Source organism: Jatropha curcas, chromosome 1, assembly GCF_041381405.1.
Source record: "Jatropha curcas cultivar XTBG-Jc1 chromosome 1, XTBG_Jcur_1.0, whole genome shotgun sequence".
NCBI classification, from domain to species: Eukaryota; Viridiplantae; Streptophyta; class Magnoliopsida; order Malpighiales; family Euphorbiaceae; genus Jatropha; species Jatropha curcas.
In genome coordinates this window covers 15,515,401-15,530,584 of record NC_143151.1, presented here as the reverse complement: position 1 = coordinate 15,530,584, position 15,184 = coordinate 15,515,401, and positions in this window count along the sequence as shown.

Genomic DNA, 15,184 nt, shown 5'->3' with positions numbered 1-15,184 from the left:
CTCGGTTCCGTATCATTTGGTATCAGAGCCAAATCAAAGTTTTGGGGTAAGTTCTGTTATCTTAGTTTAGGAATTTGAGTTTTCTATTTGCTGGATTTCCTTTGATGTTATCTTAATACTTGCTTTCATTCTAGATCTGGATTTTCCTCTTTAGATCTTCTTGGATCTATACTTTTTCTTTTAGATGTTCTTGGATCTGAGTTTTCTCTTTGGATCTTCTTGTTGTTTGTTTGTTTATTAAAAAAAAAACAAAAAACAAAAAAAAAAATCAATTGATTACGTTATTAAGAATTTATAAGTTATTAAATACCAAATCTAGAGATTTGTTTGTCTTCTTGAATCTTGTTGATAAAAAAAAAAAAAAAAAAAAAAAAAAGAGAGGTAAGTCAAATCTTGTTAAAGTCATTACCTACCTAAATTGAATTGGGAGACACAAAATTCATTGTTGGTTACCTACCTAAGTTGAATTGGGAGACACAAAAGTCATTGTTGGACAACCTAAATATTAAGTCATTACCTACCTAAATTGAAATTGGGAGACACAAACCATCCACTTATACCTTGTTAAGGCCTTACCCTACCTAAATTGGGTCACATTTGTGGGTTAAGTGAGGATACAAGCCAAGCACGTCTGCTACAGTAACTTGCTACAGGAACTCAGAAGCAAACTTGCTACAGTACCTTTAAAAAAAAAAAAAAATTTTTTTGGGTTTTCTTTGTTTGCTTGCTTTGATTGGGTAGAATTAATTAGGTCCATATTTGGTTTGCTTTGTAGTAAACTAAATTCATACACTATATCCCTAAATTGTCTTTTAAATTCTAGTTTCTATTTCTTGTTTGTGTGCTATCTTTGCTTCATTTATATTGTTAGGGTGTATTTGCTTGTTCCAACACTCTAATTAATAATCAAGTAGTACATTGTTTTGTTCTTGTGCTACCATTCATTTTGTTTGAGTTTTCTTTCTAGAATTGTGCTTACGTTTCTTTTGTTAAGGTTTATTTTCCTTGTGTTCTAAACGTGCTTTGAGATTGATTGGTTGGCCTAAAATTCTGAAGTACAATTGGAGGATTTGCAAGGAGTGATTGAGGAGTGTAAACACGTGAGGAAGTGCTTTATCACTAACTCAAATCTTTTTCGTGTTTTCTATTCTTGAATACTAACCATGAGTTCAGGCACATCTGGAGATGGTAACGGAGATGGAAATCCAATTAGAGATCCTCAACTAAAGTTGTTCATGGAATCTATCCAAGGACAATTTAGAACCTTCAACAATCTCTTTCAAGACATGAGGGAAGAATTGCAAGAGATGAAGGCTTCACAAAGCTCTAATGCCACTAGAGCCCGTCCCCAAGTTAGAATTCAAACCCATGATAATGAGGAAACTGAAGATACTAATCCTAATAAAATTGATGGAGACTTGGGAGCAATCAAATGAGGATCCCAGAATTCAATGGCAACAATAATGCTGAAGAATACCTTGAATGGGAGAGAAAGGTAGAACAAATCTTTGAATGCCATAATTATTCCCAGGAGAAGATATCCCATCTTGCAGCTGTGGAGTTCAAAGGATATGCTATGTTTTGGTGGGAACAATTGCTACTAAAAAGAAGAAGTAGGGGGATGCGACCGGTACCACCATGGGAGATCATGAAGGAATTAATGCACCAAAAGTTTGTCCCTGCTCATTACTTTAGGGATTTACACAACAAACTAGCAAGAATGGTGCAAGGAGGGAGGAGCGTGGAAGAGTACTATAAGGAGATGGAGATTTGCATGGCAAGAGCCAAGATTGAGGAAGATGTCCAAATTACCATGTCACGATTCCTTGGAGGTCTAAATAGCGATATTGCTGATGCTTTGGAGATGTATCGCTATGATACACTAGAAGAGATGGTAGATATGGCCATGAAGCTAGAAAGGCAGAAAAAGGGAAAGTCTACCAACAAATATTCCAACAATACTTTGAGAACCAAATGGTCCAAAGGAGGAGAGAAGAGAGATTTCAAAGGTCCTAGTTTCCAAAGAACGGAATCAGTTTCGAAAGGTAAAGAGGTTGCCCAAACTACATTCAAAGGAAACAAAGGTACTTCTAACTCTATAAACCCTGCTAGAGAAATTAAATGCTTTAAGTGTTTAGGAAAAGGGCATATTGCATCTCAATGTCCTAATAAAAGGGTTATGATTGTTAGGGAAGATGGAAATGTTAGTTCTGAATCCGAATGTAGTGATTGTGATGATATGCCTCATTTGCATGATGTTGATAATGATAATTCAGATGAGGATGAGCATAACTTGTTGTTTGCTGAACGTGGAGAATCTCTGGTTGTTAGGCGAGTTTTGAATATGCATGTTAAGGAGGAGAGCCTTGAACAACGTGAGAACATATTTCACACTAGATGCTTGATACATGGAAAAGTGTGCTTGCTTATTATTGATGGGGGTAGTTGCACTAATGTTGCTAGTGTGAGTATGGTGAATAAGTTGAATTTGGCATGTCTTAAACATCCTAAACCTTATAGATTACAATGGTTGAATGATGGTGGAGAGGTGAAGGTGACACGCCAGGTGCTTGTGCCATTCTCCATTGGATGGTACAAAGATGAGATTTTGTGTGATGTAGTACCGATGCAGGCAGGCCATCTATTGTTGGGAAGGCCATGGCAATATGATCGAAAGGCACTACATGATGGGTTCTTTAACCGATACTCTTTGGTTCATATGGGGAAGAAGGTGACTCTTGTTCCATTATCACCTCAAGAAGTGTACACCGATCAGAAGAAAATATTTGAGAGAGAGAGAGAGAAACTTCAGCTTTGAGGGAAAATGAGAGTGAGACATCCAGTTCGAGAGAACAAAAGAGTATTAAAAGAGAGGTTGAAAAGAAAGAGGCCACAAAAGATACCAAACAGATTATTAGCCCAAAAGTGAGTGAAACACAAAGAGGGGAGAGAAAGAAACACACTTTTTATGCGAGAGCTAGAGAGGTTAAGTGTGCCATAGCCTTGAGGCAACCCGTGTTGCTTCTTAGGTTCAAGGAAATTTTGTTTTCTAACGCTGACACTAATCTTGATGGTTTACCTCCTGTGTTTGTTTCTATGTTACAGGAATTCACTGATGTTTTTCTAGAGGAGCTACCTAGTGGATTACCGCCTTTGAGAGGGATAGAACATCAGATTGATTTCATTCCTGGCTCCACCATTCCAAATCGACCAGCCTATCGAAGCAATCCAACGGAGACAAAGGAGTTGCAGAGGCAAGTTGATGAGCTTATGGAGAAAGGATTGGTGCGAGAGAGCATGAGTCCTTGTGCCATTCCAGTACTTTTAGTACCCAAAAAGGATGGTACATGGCGAATGTGTATTGACTGCAGGGCGGTCAACAAAATCACTGTAAAGTATAGACACCCTATTCCTAGACTTGATGACATGTTAGATGAGTTGTGTGGGTCTACTTACTTTACAAAGATCGATTTAATGAGTGGTTATCATCAAATTCGAATGCAACCAGGTGATGAATGGAAAACTGCTTTCAAAACTAAGTATGGTTTGTATGAATGGTTAGTTATGCCTTTTGGATTGTCTAATGCACCTAGTACTTTCATGAGGCTTATGAACCATGTTTTACGTGCTTTCTTAGGAAAATTTGTAGTTGTGTACTTTGATGATATTCTTGTTTATAGCAAGTCTCTTAATGATCATGTTGGGCATGTTAGGCTAGTATTACAAGCTTTGAGAACTGAACAATTGTATGCTAAGCTTAAGAAATGCACATTTTGTATAGATAGACTTGTGTTTCTTGGTTTTGTTGTGAGTGCGCAGGGTATAGAGGTGGATGACGAGAAAGTGAACGCTATCAAGGAATGGCCGACGCCGAAATCAGCTTCGGATGTACGAAGTTTCCATGGGTTGGCAAGTTTCTACCGACGGTTTGTACAAGATTTCTCTTCAATTGCCGCACCACTCATGGAGGTAATTAAAAAGGAAGTTGGGTTCAAGTGGGGCGAGGAACAACAGAAACCATTTGACATGCTTAAAGGGAAGTTGACATCCGCTCCAATACTTTCTTTACCTAATTTTGAGAACACCTTTGAAATTGAGTGTGATGCTTCTGGTGTAGGTATTGGAGGAGTGCTGATGCAAGAGAAGAAGCCAATTGCCTATTTCAGTGAGAAGTTGAATGGAGCACAACTCAATTACTCGACCTATGACAAGGAGCTATATGCCTTGGTGAGGACTTTGAACGTATGGCAACACTACTTATTACCTAAGGAGTTTGTCATTCACACTGATCACGAAGCCCTAAAACACTTGAAGGGTCAAGGTAAGCTCAACAAGCGACATGGTAAGTGGGTTGAGTTCATTGAACAATTCCCTTACGTTATTAAATACAAGCATGGAAAGGATAACATTGTTGCTGATGCATTGTCACGGAGACATGCTTTACTTACTACTCTTAGTTCTAAGTTGCTAGGATTCGAGTATGTTAAGGATTTGTATGTGTCTGATTCTGATTTTGGCAATGTGTATTTGGCATGTGAACATGGAGCATTTGACAAATTTTATCGACATGAAGGATATTTGTTTAAGGGCAGTAAACTTTGTGTTCCTAAATGCTCTATGCGTGATTTGCTTGTACTTGAGTCTCATTGTGGGGGATTGATGGGACATTTTGGGGTACATAAGACTTATGACATGTTGAATGAACATTTTTATTGGCCTCATATGCGTAAAGATGTCGAGAAAGTTTGTGATTCTTGTCTTACTTGTAAACAGGCCAAGTCTAAGTCTATGCCTCATGGCTTGTATATGCCTTTACTAGTTCCTAGTTTACCTTGGGTTGATATATCTATGGATTTTGTACTTGGATTACCTAGGACTAGGCATGGTAGAGACAGTATATTTGTAGTGGTTGATAGGTTCAGCAAAATGGCTCATTTCATTCCTTGTCATAAAACTGATGATGCTATTCATGTTGCTAAATTGTTCTTTAGAGAGGTGGTACGATTACATGGAGTTCCGCGGACTATCGTTTCTGATAGGGATGCTAAGTTCCTTTCACATTTTTGGAAGGTTTTGTGGGGTAAGCTAGGTACAAAATTACTTTATTCTACTACTTGTCATCCACAAACAGATGGACAAACTGAAGTTGTGAATAGGACTTTAGGAACTTTACTTCGTGCTATAGTGGGTAAAAATTTGAAAACTTGGGAGGATTGTTTGCCATTTATTGAATTTGCATATAATCAAAGCATACATTCTACTTCAGGTTTTACTCCATTTGAACTTGTTTATGGATTTAACCCACTAACTGTTTTGGATCTTGTTCCTTTACCTTTACATGAGCTCTCTAGTCTAGATGGTGATAAAAAGGCTGAATTGGTGAAGTCTTTACACGAGAAGGCTCGAGCGAATATTGAAAAGAGGAACAAACAGTATGCTGACAAGGCAAACAAAGGAAGGAAGAAGCTGGTGTTTGCACCTGGAGATTGGGTTTGGGTGCACCTTCGGAAGGAGAGGTTTCCCAACCAACGAAAGTCTAAGCTAGATGCACGTGGAGATGGTCCATTCCAAGTCTTGGAACGCATCAATGACAACGCCTACAAGATAGACTTGCCAGGTGAGTATGGTGTTTCCGCTACCTTTAACGTTAGTGATTTGTCTCCTTTTGACATGGATGCAGATTTGAGGACAAATCTTTTTGAGGAAGGGGGGAATGATATGGATCAACCATCACTCAACCATGGAGCTCAAGGGAACAAGGAGAACAACATAGGAGATCCATTAGTGTTTCCTAGTGGGCCAATTACAAGAAGTCAAGCAAAGAGATATGGGGCAGCCATATCCTTATATGTTCAAGCCCAAATTACACAAGAGCTTCATGATGTGGCATTTAACAAGTGTTATGTGGAACTTGAAGGCAAACCTAAGCTTCTTACAATGTTGGAGACATGTGCTGTTGGTGTAGCACACTCTAGCCATGCTAATATGTAAGGGATGTGGGCTTGGACGTGTTCTTATTTCTTGTTGCTTGTTTTGGTCTAATTACTATGTAAGGGATATGGGCTTATAGTGTTTGTTTTAAGTTGTTTTGGGCTAATTTTATATGCATGCAATCTGCCCAATATTACGTTGTCTATTTTGGGTTGGAAATGATTCTATTTTGTGTGTAATAGTTAGGCCCATGTGTTTTGGTCTTAGGGCAGCCTAGTTAGATACTCTTCTTTAAATTTAGGGTTGTTGAGGCATATAAATAGCCTCCTTAAGATGTAAAACGAGATTTTTGGCATAATTTGAATCAAAGGCAGAATTGTCCATGCTCTTGCATGTTCTTCTTAATTAGAGTGATTGTGAGAATTTGCTATCCTCTAATTGCATCAAGAATTAAGGTAAACTTATCAATTCATTTGTGGCATTTATCTTGTTCTTTGCTCGATTATTGGTGTTACCGTTTCATTATAAACGTGGGGTGCCATAGAGCGTTTTAATCTCGATTATTGGTGTTTCCGTTTCATTATAAACGTGGGGTGCGATAGAGGCGAACTTACATCTCATTCCTTTGATTCGATCCCGGTTCCGTATCAACAGGTGACTTCAGCTGACGAATATTTTTCTGCTAACCACATGCAAAGACAACTCTTAGAAACTTCCCGCAGGATTCTGTTATTGGCTTTATCCATTCTTGTCAAGTGTTATGGTCAACATGATCTTGGTTTATACTGTTGTCTACTCGTAAACCTTGGGTCAGCACACACATTGTAATGCATACTATTGTGTACAAGGATAATTGAACTTCTAGCTTCCTTGTTTTTTATTTTTCATTTTTTATGGTTTGTATTTTGATTAAATTGAACAACATACTAACTTTACCCCCCGAGTGTTTTTTATTTGCTTTTGGTAGGTACAACTTTCCGATGGGCAAAATTAGCCAAATATAGAACAAACAGATGAGAGATGAAGGCAAATCTGCAACCCTTTTTTTTATTTTATTTTATTTTTATTTTTGTTTTATCGTGGATTATCTAAACAAAATGAAAATGAAAAAAATGAAGAAAAGAAAGAGGTTTCTGATGAAAAGTCTTTAGGTATGTGAATGTAAGCTTTGGGGGAAATGTGGTGATTGAACGAGTAGGTACCATTTGGTAAATTAAAAAACATATAATTAAAGGGAAAAATTTACCTAAATTGGATTTATAGTTCTATTTATAGACTAAATTAATGAAATTGAAGATTTTTATCGAAATGAATGTATTTTTGACCACACTAAAAAAAATAAAGTCGGAATATTTTTTAGAAAATTCATAATTTCATTAGTTTGATCTATAAAGAGGTGATGGATCTAGGGATGTAAATGAGCTGAGCTCGAGCTAGCCAGGCTCGAAGCTCTGCTCGAGCTCGCTAGGCTTGAAGCTCGATGAGCTTTAAAATTTGAGCTTGACGACTTAAGGTCATGTTTGGTATGATGTAATCAACCATGTAATGGAATGTGGATTACATTATATGAATGATTACATTGTTTGGTTAGACTATTTTTGAACAATGTAATGTAATTGAAATTAAATGTGTAATCTTTATTACTTAATTTGATGTAATATTCATTACATGAAAAAACATATATTACCCATTACATCAAGCACATATAATACTAATTACATAAAGTTATTAATAAAAACTTTACATTCAAGGCTATTTAATACTACCACCTCACCATCACAACCACCACCACCACTACTACCTCAACCACTCTATCACCACAACAGTGCCACCACTACCACCATCGCTTAATCAGTACTCCACCACCACCATTACCGCTCCACTACCACCACCATTGCTCCACACCACCCTTGTGCCACAACTATCACCACCCTCACCACCACCTCAACCACCACCACCACCATCGCTCCACCACCTCAACCACAACCACTCCACCACTCCTCCCACTACCACCACCTTAACCACCATCACCACCTCAACTACCACCAGCACTATCACCACTGCTCCATCGCCTCCACCTCAACCACCAACGCCACCTCAATTACCATCATCACCACCACAACCATTACTTTGCGTTGCTGTCACCACCACCTCGATCACTTTACCATGATCACCACAACCACCACCACATAATAAAAATTATATTTTGGTGTTTAATATGCAACACGAAATAAAAATTATATTTTATTATTTTATTTTATTATAGGAATGGGAAGAATATAAATATAATGAAAAATCACTAAAAAGATAAAAATACTGATAATTTTATATTGTAATTTAATTTATTCAATGAAAATATATGAAAAAAAAGTTAATTTATAATGACCTAATTAACTTTTATTTTGTTATATTACATTAGGGTGAGCATTCGATTCGGCCAGATCAGTTAATTCGATTAATTCAATCAATTTGGTTCGGTGAATAAATGTTCGGTTAAAAGTTTGATTAAAGAAAATTACAATTTCAGTGATCGGGTAAAAATTAATTTAACCGAATTAATCAAATTAATCGAATCTCAAAACTATGTCGTTTTAATTAAGTAGATAATAAAATTAAAAATATTTCAGTTTTTACTTTGTTTAAGTAGTAATTGATAAATTTATAAATTACATTTTTTTCTTGCTTACCTTCTTTTAATTTTTTTTTTAGTTCAAATAAATTTATAAATCTAAATGATCTTTAATAGCTTAATACAATGAATAGTTTTTAGTTCAAATATTTCTTTTGTATTAATAATGATGTGGTGGTGGTGGTGGCTGTGGTAGTGGTAGAGTGGTGGTGGTGGTGGCGGTGGTGGTGGTGGTGGTGGTGGTGGTGGTGGCGGGGTGGTGGTGGTGGTGAAGGAGTGGTGGTGGTGGTGGCAGTGTGATTGGTGGTGGTAGTGTTTTAATATTATATATTTACAAACAAACATAAAAATCGAATGGTGATTACATTCCATAAATTTTGTCAATTATATTACCAAATATACTAGTGGAATCTTAGTTACATTTCATTCAATTATAATATTTTTCATTGTATTACATCTTTAATTACATTACATTGTATTACATTCAACCAAACATAGCCTAAATTTAACCAAAACATATTTGTGTCAACTTGTTTGATGTATTTAAATTCATTATAGTTCAAAATACTCAATGGAAAAGTTCAAAGTTTAAACAACACTAATCCACATCATAAGTTCATAGCAGCTTAAATATAAACACAAAAAAAAAGGAAGATGATGAAATAATCCAAAAATCAACCAATTTGTAGACGCTCAAATTTTGCCTTGATAGCTTAGTGATGGTAAACCGTTTTTAACATAAGATTGGATCGGGATTCTCGATTGTCCCGATTTTTATACCAATGTTCGTGGCTGAGATAATACACATGTGTAACCATTTTCACTTTTTCGAATCACCAAGTGTTTCGTGACAAAATCGAGCCCGAGAAGCTTGTCGAGCCCACTCGGCACACTTTTCAATGCATCGCCTCGCTATGAATGCCACCAGATTCGATTTTAGAAAAGTGGGTCCGACACTATTTTGGGACCCACTAGTGGCATTTTTGCCACAGAAGCCCTAAAATAGGGCAACACATTCCCATTTGCCTATAAATAGGGCATTGGGAATTGTGTTGGAGAGGATTTTTTGAAAACTTAAAGAAACTCTACCATTTTTAAAACTCAACCAAAAATCAAAGCTAAACTTGTGTTTTCTCTTTAGTTTATGTTGTGATTCATCCATTTCTAATCATAAAAACCTTTAGGATTCATTAAAAGGTCTAGAAGCATGTTTACCTAATCTCAAACTCGGATTTTTGGATCAAAAACTCAACTTTTGGGTTCTTTATCCATTCTTACATAAACTTTGGGAAATCTTTAAAAAGGTAGTTTCTGAGCGCCTTTAATCCATTTCTCCACCTCTTTTTCATTTTATTTTAGTGTCAAATCACCATTCTTGTGCCTGGTTGTGAGGGAAACCTAGGATAAATAAAAAGAGGGAGTCTGCGTTGAAGTGGCGCATTGAGAACCATAGTGGCGCAAACTACTATGTGTGGCGTGCGCCACAGGCTAGTGGCTCGTGCCACTTCTCCATAGACTCACCCCTTTAAGCTCCATTTTAATCTGTGACCTTCCTGATTAGGGAAAGGCCTGACGCCATTACGTGTGGCTTACGCCACACTTATGTGTCGCACACCACTTTGCCTGTGGCGCTAGACACTTCATTTCAGAAGTCCAGATTGATAAATAATAATAAAACTAACCTGATCCGGATATCCAATGGTAAAGCTTCAGATTTTATTGAACTGGGATGCATTTTTGTCCACAAATGGATTTAATAAAAATCGAAAAATAAGATTTTGAGTGGTGATAGGTGTATTTGTTCATCATTCGTGATGAACATCAAGACCTTGAACTTGAACTCTAATCTTGTCTTAACCTTTAATTAATTGCTTTTAATTTAATGCATTTACTTTTAAGCACTTTTAATATTTAGTCCTTTAAATTTATGCCCTTTTATTCATTGTATTATGATTATTGTTGCACTAACCCGTTATAAATTAATCTTAGAACATAAACATGCATAATTTTAATCATTAGTTGAATGAATGAATGTTTTATTATTTTGTATATGAGATTGTGTTTCTGAGAATGTCATGTTGTATTTATGTTTTACGGATGATTCTCTATTACTTTGGTTTTATTTTGTTTTGGCCAAATGTAAAGGGTCCTAAATGGATTTCTAATAATTGCTTGTTTGTAATATTAATTGGGATTTGGAAAGTTTTGAGAGAGACAAGGGTAGATTGTATTCTAGGATATTGGTTGTATTCTTTTCTCCTTCCCCCTTTCTTGTGGATGCCTTATTTTGTGTTCTATGTGCTTTATTAATTTTCATGATTGACATAATTTTCAAAATTACATTAAAATATGTTTTACATCTCAATTCTAGTTAATATTATTATTAAATCATTGTGTATTAATGGACAACGAGGAGGCCGGTTTAACCGGGTAATATGGGTGCCTAACACCTTTCTAATATCATACCTAACTCCCGAACCTTATCTCTAGTGTAAAATCGAGTTAGTCGATTCTTTCGAGAATTTTCTTTAAAGAAGATGGCGACTCCTAAAACTAAAACTCTTTCCAATGTAAGAGATCTTTTTACAAATCCCTTTTTCAAAAAGATCGCCATTTCTAAGGATTACTAAATGGATTTAATAAAAGAAAACCACTTTATTAAATAAAATCAACTAAGCCCGTTCTGTTCCACGACAATTTTCCTTTTATGGAAAAATCGATATCCTCACAATCTAATACAACATAAGTTAACAAAAATGTTTAAATACATCATTTGATGTGTGATATACATTAAGGCATAGGTAGATAAATATCCTTGGATGTTTCTTCTTCCTCTTTACTAATCTACAAATTAAAACATGAATAAACATTTAATTTTCTATAGAAAAAATAATTTAAGGACATTTAAAGTTTAAATAAAGAAAACAATAATAAGTAAATTACCTTGTTCTTCTTCTTAACCCCATGAAGTACACAACACAATCTCCACCACATAACAACATTTGAACTGTTTCAGGAGCCAGCGATGCACAATATGGATCAATTGCTCTACCACCTACACTAAAAGTTCATTCTGATGTTCTTGTGGTGGTAGTAATGGCTAAAATGTTAGAAGTCATCTTAGACGAAATACGATACTTCAAATGTGATTCCTTCCACATACCCAATGCACTAAAGTTTTGAGAATTTTCAGGGGGAAATAACACATCATTCCTCTAATAAACATCTAAATTTGACTTTTGATGTTGAAAAGTATTTTCACTTCTTATGTATTGCAATATCTCATTGAGCCCCGACACTAATGCAAGCTCTTCACTCCTAATCCCACCACTGGATATTGTTTCCCCAAGTTGCTCATGATTTGAAGCATTACACTCATTCACATATTCATTATAAATTTCATACAATGCTTCTTTCACATTCATAATATTAAGTCAGGCTTTAGATTCAGTAAATATTTTTCTAAAACTAATTTCAACAGCTTTCATTTTCAGCTCCATCTTCACTCTATACACCTCAGTGAGAAACAAATTCGACGTTGGATAATCTAAACCAAAAATGACATTTGTAACATCTTTAAAAACTTTCAACAAATTAAATATTTTTTCTACTTTTTCCCAATCATCTATGCTAGGACAACATATAAAGCTAAGATCCTTATCTGTAACTCTAGGAAATACTTCTTTAAAGTTCAATGCACAAGCCAACATATCATAGGTTGCATTCCATTTTAATCAAGTACTAATTTTCTATAAGGTACGTTGAATTGTTGAATAATTTTAGAAAACATTACAAGCCTAGCCTCACTTCCATTTAAATAGTCCACACTATTATGAACATCAGAAGTTATGTCCTTCATTGTTTGAAGGTCATATTGAACCATGATGTTCAATATATGAGCACAACAACGAACATGAAATAATTTTCCTTGGCATACCAACATGTTTGTTCTTAAGAAAGTATCCATTAAAATTCTGATACATGAATCATTGGCACTCACATTGTCCATATAAATGTTGAAGACCTATAGATGCAATATAAAAAAAGGAAAAAGAAATAAACATAAATACTTGTACAAATTAAGTCTAGAAAGTTAAATAAGAAAGATTTACCTTGTTCTCAATTTCCCACTCTTTCAACCATTTAAAGATTACATCGGTTATTTCAACACCGCGACGAGGAGGCAAGTGTACAAAGTTAATAATACATTGAGGATGGATAGGATTTTTGCGAATGACTAAAATAAAAAAGGGCTTGGTTTATTTTAAGTTTGTAAAAATTGGTTTCTCTTATTAACTCGTTCTTAGCGTCCTCAGAAAGGCGACCTTATTTTTGAAAAAGGGTTTTTCGTAAAAATGGTTCTTTGGTAAGAACTTTTTATTTTTGGAGTTGCCACCCTTTTTACAAAAAAAATTCACGAACTAGCCATTTATTTGGAAATGACTAATTCGATTTTAACTAGAGACTCGGTAAGGGAGTTAGGTATAGTCATAGGAAGGTGTTAGGCACCTAGACCGCCCAATTAGAAACCGACCTCCTTTGTTGTGCATTCATTCATTCACAATCTCAATAATAAGATTAACTTTAATTAAGGTGAAAAATGAGTTTTAATGTAATTTTGAAATATGACAATCATGAACCATAACATTTTAGTAAAGCATAAAACATAAACAAGCAAAGAAAAGAGGGGGGGGGGGAAGGTGAAAAGAATAACAACCCATGGCCTACTTTACAATCTATCCATCGACCCATTAAAATTTTCCAACCCAATAAATTATTACACAAAGCATTTAGGAGGATTCATTATGAATCCTTTACATAATACCCATTCATATGAAAGTAATAAATACTAAAGGAAGCAAAACATAAGTAAATATTAACATTCACAAAACATTAATCATAATAATATTCAATCATAATAATTAGCACAATGGTAGTGTGAATATTAGAATGATTAAATGGTCAAATCTAAAGTTAGGAGGGTTATTACAATAATAAATGAGAAGCATAAATGTAAAGTGCTTAAAAATGTAAATGATAAGAATTTAAAGTGCATAAAAGTAAGTGATAGTAAATTAAAATGCATTAATTAAAAGTTAACACAAGATAAAGTTAGGAAGGTCATTACAATGATAAATAAGAAGCATAAATATAAAGTGCTTAAAAATGTAAATGACAAGAATTTAAAGTGTATAAAAGTAAACGACAGTAAATTAAAATGCATTAATTAAAAGTTAGCACAAAATTAGGTTCAAGACTTTGATGTTCATAATATATGATGAACAAATATGACTATTACAACCTATTTCTTATTGTTTATTTGTTTATTTGGGCCGACATGAGTCTAATACGCAATAAAAGCAAAGATGCTTAAAGTTGGACACGAATGGATCCCGAAATCACAGTCGTTTTATTTATTTTTACATACTAAGTTGTTGAAATGAAGGTCCATATGCCACTAGTAGGGGCGTGCACCACACATAGTTGCGTGCAGACCTTCTTTGATCAGGAAACTCAGAAAAATATTGCAAAACTGTTTGGCTTACAACAAGTGGCGTGCGCCACATATAGTGGCATAACGCCATAAACTAGTGGCGTGTGCCACTACTTGCACAGTCAGAGAGAGTTGGTTCATCATGGGTTTCCCCTCACAACCAACCAAAAAATAGGTGTTTTGTGCACCAGAAAAAAGAAAAAGACAAAGAAAAAAGATCATAAATCTCAGGGGTTACCTTGTTTTGGATAAAATCCAAAGATTGGTGTAAAAATGAATCAAGAGACCCAAGAACTTTGATGCTTGTTGAATGATCTGAGGTCCAGATTATTGAGTATGTTTGCTTGATGTTTAATCCCGAGGTTCAGGGGAGTTTTTGTCAAAACTTATGAATAACACTCAAGATTCAAGCTATAATCATAAGATGTAGCTTTAAATCAAAAATGAGAGAAAAAAATGCAATAGTTTCCCCTTATAATCTAAGAACCTCCCCTCATCTCTTAAACCTTTGCCCTATTTATAGGCAAATAGGGAGATAAGGTAGCCTTTTTCTAGGGCTAAGGTGGGAGGTGTCACTGGTGGGCCCCAAAATAGGCCTGGACCTATTTTTACCGAATTTGTCTGGGTGGTGTAGACGCTCAATTTTTACCCCAAAAGGACTTAGTGATGATAACCTTTTTTGTGATAAAATGAATTTGCGATATCCGATGAATTTGATTCTCAAACCAATGATCCGAGTTCAAGAAATGTGACCCATCGGGCTATTTTCACGTTTTCAGGGTTCACATCGAAACAGGGCCCGGAAATACGTCTCGGGTATGCCCATGATACGTCCCGATGCACTACCTCATTTTACGTGCCATCCGAGATGATTCCTTGAAAATTGGGCCCGACCTATTTTGGGGCCCAACAGTGGCCCTTGCCACATAAGCCCTAAAACTATGGTCATTTACCAGTCATTTACCTATAAATAGACCAAGGGTCTAGGCAAAAGAGGAGGAATTTCGGTTGCCTAACCAAACTCTTGCATTTTTGATTCTCAATCCAAATCCTTAGCAAGTGTTATTGATTTGCATTAAGGAAGAATATTTTTATACAAAGAACTTTAGTGGGTTTGTGTTGCGTCTCTT